The sequence below is a fragment of the Macaca mulatta genome, chromosome 11 (assembly GCF_049350105.2).
Source record: "Macaca mulatta isolate MMU2019108-1 chromosome 11, T2T-MMU8v2.0, whole genome shotgun sequence".
NCBI classification, from domain to species: Eukaryota; Metazoa; Chordata; class Mammalia; order Primates; family Cercopithecidae; genus Macaca; species Macaca mulatta.
This window is the reverse complement of record NC_133416.1, coordinates 5,243,412-5,253,196: the sequence shown is the minus strand read 5'-3', so window position 1 is coordinate 5,253,196 and position 9,785 is coordinate 5,243,412.

Genomic DNA, 9,785 nt, shown 5'->3' with positions numbered 1-9,785 from the left:
AAACAAAAACATAAAATAATTAGGAACAAATTTAATGTCATACATAAATATTACAAAACACCCATGAGAAAAATTCGTTATATCGAGAGAGATACTGATTTGGAGGACTCAGTCTTGTTAAAATGTCAATTATTCCACAAGTACATTCTCAGCAGCCTTTTTAAAATAGAAATGAACAAGCTGACTTAAAAATGTATATGGAACAAGGTAATCTAACTATATTACACGTGCATAAAACCACCTCACTGGGGTGGTGTGGAAAGATGCTGACTGACCTAAGTAATTTTGGAAATGAGTGAAGTCTCCAAGACTAACGGCCAAAAGGAACTGCACATAAGCATTACATTGATGAATACAGATGGCCACATACAGAAATATTTATAGCTACGTATACATACGTGGATTAGTATACACACATGTATTTCCTTGTTCTGTTAGCTGAGAGGGCCTAAAGAAACAACACCTCAACAGTAACGAGCACACCTAGCTCCCGTCTTGGTTTCTTAAAACTGTTCTCTAATAAAAGGAACCACAGCGCCTTGAAGAAATGGCTGGTTCTAGGAATGGGACACAAAATATGCAAGAGGAGCCTGGAGTGTCTAGTACTGACAGAAAGTACATCTGTGTTAAAACAACAGCAACAACAATAAAAACAAGCCAAGTTGATGGGGGTATTTCAAAGGAACACAAGAGCCAACTGAAAGAGCTCCCAGTGGCTAAAGCTGGAGCAATCTGAGAAACAACAACAAAAAGTAGCATGGGATTATAACCCAAAGTATAAAATAACTATTCACAAGTCCAAAATGATATAAATGATTGAATAAATAAATACATAAGTAAGGTAATAAGAAAAAACATCATCCATGAAGAATTCCAAATAACTTCTAGATACACCCTCCTCAAAAAGAACGATCACAAATCCCTACTCCTTGTGTGCACAGTGACTTCCTGACTTTCTTCCACAAGTACTGTATGGAAAGACAGAAAAAAAGAATAGCTTTACAAGGGAGAAACGTGACAAACACTACTTTAGCCAAGTGATCAAAGTCAACATCAACAAGCAAATGAAACAAGTCGTATTTATAGCATCTACCCTTGATATGATGTAATGAAAATGGAACTTTACAGGCCAGGCGCAGTGGCTCACGCCTGTAATCCCAGCACTTTGGGAGGCTGAGGCAGGTGGATCACCTGAGGTCAGGAGTTTAAGACCAGCCTCACCAACACGGAGAAACCCCATCTCTACTAAAAATACAAAATTAGCTGGGTGGTGGTGCATGCCTGTAATCCCAGCTACTTGGGAGGCTGAGGCAGGAGAATTGCTTGAACCCAAGAGGTGGAGGTTGCAGTGGTGAGCCGAGATCGTGCCACTGCACTCCAGCCTGGGTGACAAGGGCAAAACTAAAAGGGGAGGGGAGGGGAGGGGAGGGGGAGGGAAGGGGAGGGGAGGGGGAGGGAAGGGGAGGGGAGGGGGAGGGGAGGGGACGGAAGGGGGACTTTACTTTTCAATAACCCCAGTCTAATCATGAGAAAAATATCAGACAAATTCCAACAGAGTCATCCTACAAAACACCCGACTAGCACTTCTCAAACTCCGCGGGTCATTAAAAAAAACAAAGTCTGAGCAACTGTTAACAGCCAAGAGGAGTCTAAGCACAGAAAGGCAAACACTGCATGATCTCGCTCATATGTGGGAGCGAACAAAGCTGATCCAACAGAAGGAGAATAGTGGTTACCAGGGGCTGGAAAAGAGGGGAGAAGACGGATGGGAAGAGGCTGATCAATGGGCACCAAATTATAGTGAGATAGAAGGAATAAGTTCTAGTGTTCTATCGCACTGTGTGGTGACTATGGTTAGCAATACTTTATTGTACATTTTCAAATAGCTAGAAAAGAGGATTTTGAATGCTCCCAACACAAAGAAATGAGCAACGTTTGAGGTGATGGATATGCCAATTACCCTAATTTGATCATTTCATGTTGTATACAGTTATCAAAATATCACTCTATACCCCATAAATATGTACAATTATCTGTCAATTTTTTTAAAAAGCAAGGGTAGTTGCACAACGATGTGAATGTACCTAATGCCACGGAACTGTCTACTTAAAACTAGTTGATTTGGTAAATTCTGTTATGTATATTTTCCACATTAAAAAAGCAAGGGTAATGAAATGTGTGTGTATACACACACACACACACACACACGAGGAATCTAAGAAGACATGAAAACTAAATGTAATGTGATATCCTGGATGGGATTCTGGAATAGAAACATGCCATTAGGTGAAAACTAAGGAAATCTGAATAAACTATGGACTTTGGTTAATAATGTGTCAATATCAATTCATTAACATAAGATGTTAATAACAGAGGACACTGGATGCAAGTGTATGGGAATTCTGCATATGGTCTCAATTTTTCATAAACCTAAAAACTGCTCTAAAAAGTCTGTTTTTAAAAAATTTACGTGGAAATACAAAGGACCTGCAATGAGCCAAAACAACCCTGAAAAAGAACAAGTACATAGGTGACTTATACACTTTATTTCAAGACTTGCTATGAATGTAGAATAATCAGGACAATGTGTTATTTGCATATGGACAGACAAAAAGGTAAATGGAATGAAATAAGGAGCCCAGCAATACACCAACACTTACACAATAAGTTGAATTATGACAAAAGAACCAAATAAATTCAAGGGAAAAGAAAAGTCTTTTCAACAAATGCTGCTAGAACAATTTGATGTCCAGGTAAATAACCATAAGCCTCAACCTGCTACCTCACACCACACACAAAAATTCCAGATGGATCAAGACCTAAATATAAAATTTATAAATCATAAATCTTCTAGAAGAAAAGAGTCTCCAAGACCAGGGGACAGACAAAAATTTCTTAGACAAAGAAAGCAATAATCATAAAACAAACACAATGGTAAATCAGTCTTATGAAAATCAACAACTTAAATTTGATAAATGATAGACTAAAATTATATTTTATAATAAATATATAGCCTGGAATGTTATATATAATATGTGCAGATACATGTGTATACACACACACACACACACACACACATACACACACACAAAGAATTTGTATACCCAAAACATATAAAGAACTCCTACAACTCAAAAATAAAAAGATGACACAATTTTTTTAATTGATAAGATTTTAATACACATTTCACAAAGAAAGCTGTATGAATGACCAATAAGAACTGTACATTAAAAAGCATTCCATATAATCAGTTAAAATTGCAGTGATATACTACCATACAACAATCAGAATGGCTAAAATTTTAAAAACCGATAATAACAAATGTTGGCAAGGGTGTGAAGCACCTAGAACTCATTGTTGATAAGCATGAAATGGTACAACCACCATGGAAAAAGATCTGGCAAGTTTCTTATAAAACTAAACATACACCAACATATAACCTATAACTCAGCAATTCCACTCCTTGATTATATACCCAAGAGAAATGAAAACATATGTCCACAAAAAGACTTGTAAAAATATTTATAGCAGCTTTATTCATAATAGCTCCAAACTAGAAATGCTCCTTGTGTTCATCAATAGAAGAATAAACAAACTATTGTATATTTATGCATTGAAATTCAATGCAGTAATTTTTTTAAAAGGCACAATTAGTAATGAGCAACCCAGCACCCAGATCTTGGTTTCTAAATACCATGTATACCAGGTGTCTTTCATTTCATTTCCAAAGAACCAGGGCTCTTTAGAGAAGAAGCTGATTCTGGGGCTGGGGTTTGGGAAGAATGAGTCTGGAGCATACTGTTAATACCAGAAAGGAAGTACTTAAAGAATGATGAGATTATGTCACCAGAACGTAAGAGCCAGCCTGAAAGGGTTCCCACAGGACAAAGTTGGGACTGTGTAACCATAAAATACTAAGAGTACTGTAGTATAAGCCGCTGAATAAGAACTTCTGAGTTCATACCGACATAAATAAGCAAGCAAGAAGGGAGAGCTCTTAGTACAGAATGCCAACTAATACAGAAGCAAAAGTAGAGTCATGGTGTGAGTTGGCTAAATGAAAAAATAAAAATAAAAAAAAAGAGTCAGAAAATAAATAATAAAGGCTAAAAGAATAGTTGCAAGTTTAATGAGGAACCAGACATATTGATATAACATTTTGTCCCTCCGGACATGACCAAGGACACATCCTTTCTGGGCTGCTTCTGACAAAAGTATACAATCCAAATCTAATAATGAGGGTACGTCAGGAAAAAAACACAAGAACTCACCTATTTTTAAAAAAGTAACAAGGTCAAGAAAGACAGAGTTCATCTGGTTAGACAGATGGTGGCAGAAAAAAGAAGGGCAAAGGAAGGCAAAGGAGTAGATGGAAGGACATGAAGACACATGACAACTAAATGCAACACAACACACAGTCCTGATTGATTGGATTGATTCAGGAAAAAAAAAAAAACCCACAGGTACATCAACAAAATAATTGACAGAATTTAAATATGGTCTTTGGATTAGCTAATAGGCAGTATCAATGTCAAATTTCCTGACTCTGATATTTATTTTGGGTTATATATAAGAACATCCTTGATCTCAGGAAACACACAGTGAAATTTTGTAGGGAAAGAGTATGAGGACTCAAAGTTACTCTCCAATGTTTCAGGGGAAAACAGAGGGAGAGAAAAAAAATGGCAAAGCAAGTGGGACAACATGTAAGCAAGTGGTGAATAAGTGTGAAGAGTATATAGCCATTCCTTCTACTGTTCTTGCAACTTTTCTGTAGGTTTGATAACTCCAAAATAAAAGATTACCAAAACACATGCACATACACGTTTCTGTAATTATTCTCTATGAGGATACAGTAGCTCAGTGCTGTTTTTTTTCTTTTTTTTTTTTTTTGAGACGGAGTCTTGCTCTGTCGCCCAGGTGGGAGTGCAGTGGCACGATCTTGGCTCACTGCAAGCTCTGCCTCCCAGGTTCACACCATTCTCCTGCCTCAGGCTCCCGAGTAGCTGGGACTACAGGCACCTGCCACCACGCCCAGCTAATTTTTTCTATTTTTTAGTAGAGACGGGGTTTCACTGTTAGCTAGGATGGTCTCGATCTCCTGACCTCATGATCTGCCCGCCTAGGCCTCCCAAAGTGCTGGGATTATGGGCATGAGCCACCGCGCCCGGCCAGCTCAGCGATTTAAAGACAGTTGCTTAGTCACAAAATGACTAAGAACCAGGTCTTGAACTTGAATCCAGGCCTTCTGACAATAGATCTTTCCAGTGTCCCTGCCCTGTCACTTATCAATGAACAAATCACCCCCTTAGGCCATACTGCTGAACAATGAACCAAGCGATTGAGAACTGTGGGGGGAAATCCTGAAGTTTTAAAGCACTGGTAGTTACCTGTCATGATGACCTACTTGAGCATCTTGTTTGAAGACAAAAGAACTGACATGTATTTCAATCTGAAAGCTGTACTTCCAAATTGATGGGGCCCAAAGAAAGAGGGGTAAAAAGCAGCATTTACATAAAACAAGGATGTTTTCTAGGAGCCTCATTTAATTTCCAAACTGGTGAGTGCTCTGTCTGACAGCAGGCACTCAGCACAGCACCCCCGCTCTACTGAACACTTCTTTCCTTTGCATCTCCTGTGTCTGTGCTTAATGGGGCTGATAATTACACCCGGTGAATTCGCCTAGGATGCCATTTTAATTAAGTTGTGACTGGCCTTAATATAGTGAAGACATATAATAGAACCATTTAACTTACACGAATTCAACTACTTGTAAATGTAATATGCATGCAAGTATACATAATATAAGCATCTTTACTTAAGTGATATGGCCAAATACTGCACTTCCTGCATAAGCCTAAGCCATGGAATGAGTGTGAGATGCACGGTTCTCTCAGGGACATCTTACTTTATGTGCTTCCCCTAATATGAGCATGTCTTTGCTGAGTATGACACATAGCATTTAAAGAAATTGGTCAGAATAAAGATGCTAGCTAAAACAGGTTTTTAGTTAAAACGAAATAAAGGAGAATCCTCATCCAAAAATGGAGATGAACAGTAGGTGAGTGAGGAGTGGGAAGGACAGGAAAATAAGAGGCAGGTGAATGGGAGCCATGGTTTCGACTCCAGGTGCAAGGGAGCCTAAGCAACAGGCTACGCCTGAAGCTGTGAGCCTGGGGTGAAGCCTGGAACGGGAAACTTCTGCCCATTCCCTCTGCTTGGCCTCAGACTAAACCTAACAGAAACAGGCAAGACAAGGGGGAAAGATGAGCGGGTGGAACACAGAGGACTTTTAGAGCAGTGAAAATACTCTGCATGATACTATGATGGCAGAATACATGTCTTCATACATTTGTCCAAACCCACAGATCATGCCACGCCAAGAGTGAACCCTAATGTAAACTATGGATTTCAGGTGAGGTTGATGCGTCAGCGTGGGCTCACCAATGGTGACCAATGGTGGGGGATGTTGGCAGTGGGAGAAGTTATGCATGTGTGGGGGCAGGGGACAGATGGGAAATCTTTGTATCTTCCTCTCACTTTTGCTGGGAAACTGAAGTTTCTCTTAAAAAATTAAGACTCTTAAAAAATGCGTTCATTAAAAAACAAACAAAAACCAGGGAAAATATTACAAATAAAACGTCATTGGATAAAAGACTCAGGCAAAGTGAGAGCTCTATGACATTCACAGATGGAAGGATGACAAATCCTAAGCTAATCTAGAAATTCAATGTGCAGGCTCCTCGGTCAGCCATTGGAGGCACTCTGGCCTGGTCCCTGCCAACATCCCTGGCCTTGCTTCTTCAAATGGCCCAACAGCCAGTGCTGCCATCTTCCCTGCCTCCAGCCTTGTGCTCCTATAGCACCCCCTACAGCCTGCTCTCCACATTGCAAGCAGGGTGGTCCTACTGAAACAAGTCTGATCACATCACTCTGCCCAAATTGGCCAATGGCGTCTCATCTCACTTGAGTAAAAGCCCAAAGCCTCAGCACAGGCCACCAGGTCATGTGGCCTGTCCTCTTCTCCCATCACTCTCCCATTCCCCTTGCTCAAAGGAGTCAAGCCTGATCCCTCCTCATGGCCTCTGCACTCTACTCCTTCCATGCTACTCCTCTCCCCAGAGCAGCAGATCTTCCTTCCTTCAGTACGGACATCATCGAGTCCTCTCCCTGCCCATCCTGGATAAAGCAGCATTCCTCCCGCCAGTCTCCATCCCCCTTACTCTGCCCCATTTTGCTCAACAGCACTGACCACAATGTGAGCCAACACACTGTCTTCTCTGATAGAACAAAAGTTCCACAAGGATACAGACTTTGTGTTTTGGTTCATTGCTACATATGCACAGCTTTATCACAGTTGCAATAGTTCTTAAAATAGCCTGGCATGTGTGTGCCATGCTCAAAAAATAAGTATTGAATAACTACGTAAATGAAGAGACGCATGTGACTCCAATAAAATTTGTAACACAATTTTTCTGCAAATCAACCAATTAATTCCAAAATTTACATGGAATAAAAGTGCACAAATAGTTAAGACAACTTTAAAAATGGTCAAGAGGAGGTATCCACCCTTCAAGATACTCAGCTGCAAAGCCACAGTCACTAAGTATGACACTAATAAGGGAATACATAGATAACTAAAATAGAACAGAGTCCACAGACTCTTAGCAAATGAGGGTGTGTGAGGCCTGACAGCACACATCACAAACCAATTGGGAAAGTACAGTCTTTATAATGGTGTTGGGATACCTGTTTCAACCACATGAAAAAAAAATTAAATTCTTACATTATACTATAAAAAGCAAAGTTTAAGTTCAAGATTTGACATTCAGAAGTTCTCAAAAACTATAAGGAGAGATTACTGTATGACCTCATGGTAGAGAAATCTTCTTAAAGATACACACCAAAAAAAACCCAAAAAGGATAAGGTATATTGGTTTGTCTTAAAAATTGAGAACACATATAAAAAAAAATGCATCAAAGGCCAGGCACGGTGGCTCATGCCTACAATTCCAGCACTTTGGGAGGCCAAGGCAGGTGGATCACCTGAGGTGAGAAGTTTAAGACCAGCCTGGCCAACCTGGCGAAACCCCGTCTCTACTAAAAATACAAAAAAAAACAAAAAACAAAAAAAAACCGGGCCAGGCGTGGTGGTACGTGCCTGTAGCTACTCAGGAGGCTGAGGCACAAGAATTGGTTGAATCCAAGAGGCGGAGGTTGCAGTGAGCCAAGATCACGCCATTGCACTCCAGTCTAGGCAACAGAGAGAGACTCTGTCTCAAAAAAGAGTATACCTAAATGCCTGCTAATAGAATAAACAAAAATGTGCTATATTTAATAGAATACAGTGGTTATAATTAACTGATCTATATATATCAACACAGAGATGCCTCCAAGATATAAGTAAAAATAAAGAACACAGATGGCTTGATATTTATTTTTAAAGCACCAAAATGATACCATCTCCTTCCAGACACTAGGTGAAAATGTAAGGAACAGATGAACATATACACAGACTCACTGCAGTGGCTGCCTCTGGAGGCAACAGGACTGTGAGAACTGGTTAAAGAAAACTCTACTTTTATCTCTATGTTTTGTTTCTTTTAAAAAAAAAAAATGGAAAGATTACTTCAGTATGGTGGGAATGGAGATAATTATTATCTGTCCTTTTTGCTTATTTTTCAAATATTTACTTACAGTATACTTCCTCTGATGCTCAAATACGTGCCCTGTTTCAATACTGGTAGAAAACTGGTAGCGCTAGACACACTAAGAACAATATAATACTGAATTTTACATATGATTTAAAATGATGTCAAAGTAAATTTTGACTATATGTGATTATAGCCTTACCTGACAACTTTAGTATTAATCCTCCTTAAAATTGAGACTCACAGCATTTAGCAACATGGTGACTTAAAAGCGAACTACATGTAAAACAGTTTCCTCATTTAGATAAAGATTTCTCAAAGACCAATCTTGTGTATAAAATTAAGTTAATCAAAATCCCTTTTCTCCAGTGCCATCTGGTGGAAAGAAGAGGCAACCTCACCTATACCTGCCATAAAATAACCACAGCTGTGGTTATCAGAGCAACATTCTACTCCCCTACCCACCTCCACTCCCCACCCCCACAGAACCCTCTGTCATCCCCTCAGTCGCCCAGGCTGGAGTGAAGCGGCGCGATCTCAGCTCACTGCAACCTCCGCCTCCCGGGTTCAAGTGATTCTCCAGCCTCAACCTCCCAAGTAGCTGGGATTACAGGCGCCTGCCACCACGCCTGGCTAATTTTTGTATTTTTAGTGGAGACAGGGTTTCACCATGTTGGCCAGGCTGGTCTTGAACTCCTGACCTTGTGATCCGTCCGCCTCAGCCTCCCAAAGTGCTGGGATTACAGGTGTGAGTCACTGAGCCCGGCCTAGAGCACCATTCTTTACAAAGAAGGTCCCTCTTTTATTCTGAGATTACTGTGTGGTGTACTGTTAACTGTTTACTTTCTTTAGAGCCTTCCTCAAACTGGAAATTCTTCAGCCTATAGGTTAGATAAGAAGCAAGTGGATATTCTTCGTTTTTTTTGGCTTTCCGGGTTTCCACTGACTTGACTTTTGCAAGGTATTGTTTAGAAAAGGCTGTTCTTTTATCTTCTGCTCTAAGATTCCTTCTTTCCTGTATTTAAATCAAATGTTTTAACTTCTTCCCCCAGACCATTCTGTAATCATAATCTGTATTCATCCACATTTCAAGCCCTCTAGAATAAAATATTCCAACAGTTGATTTATATGTAA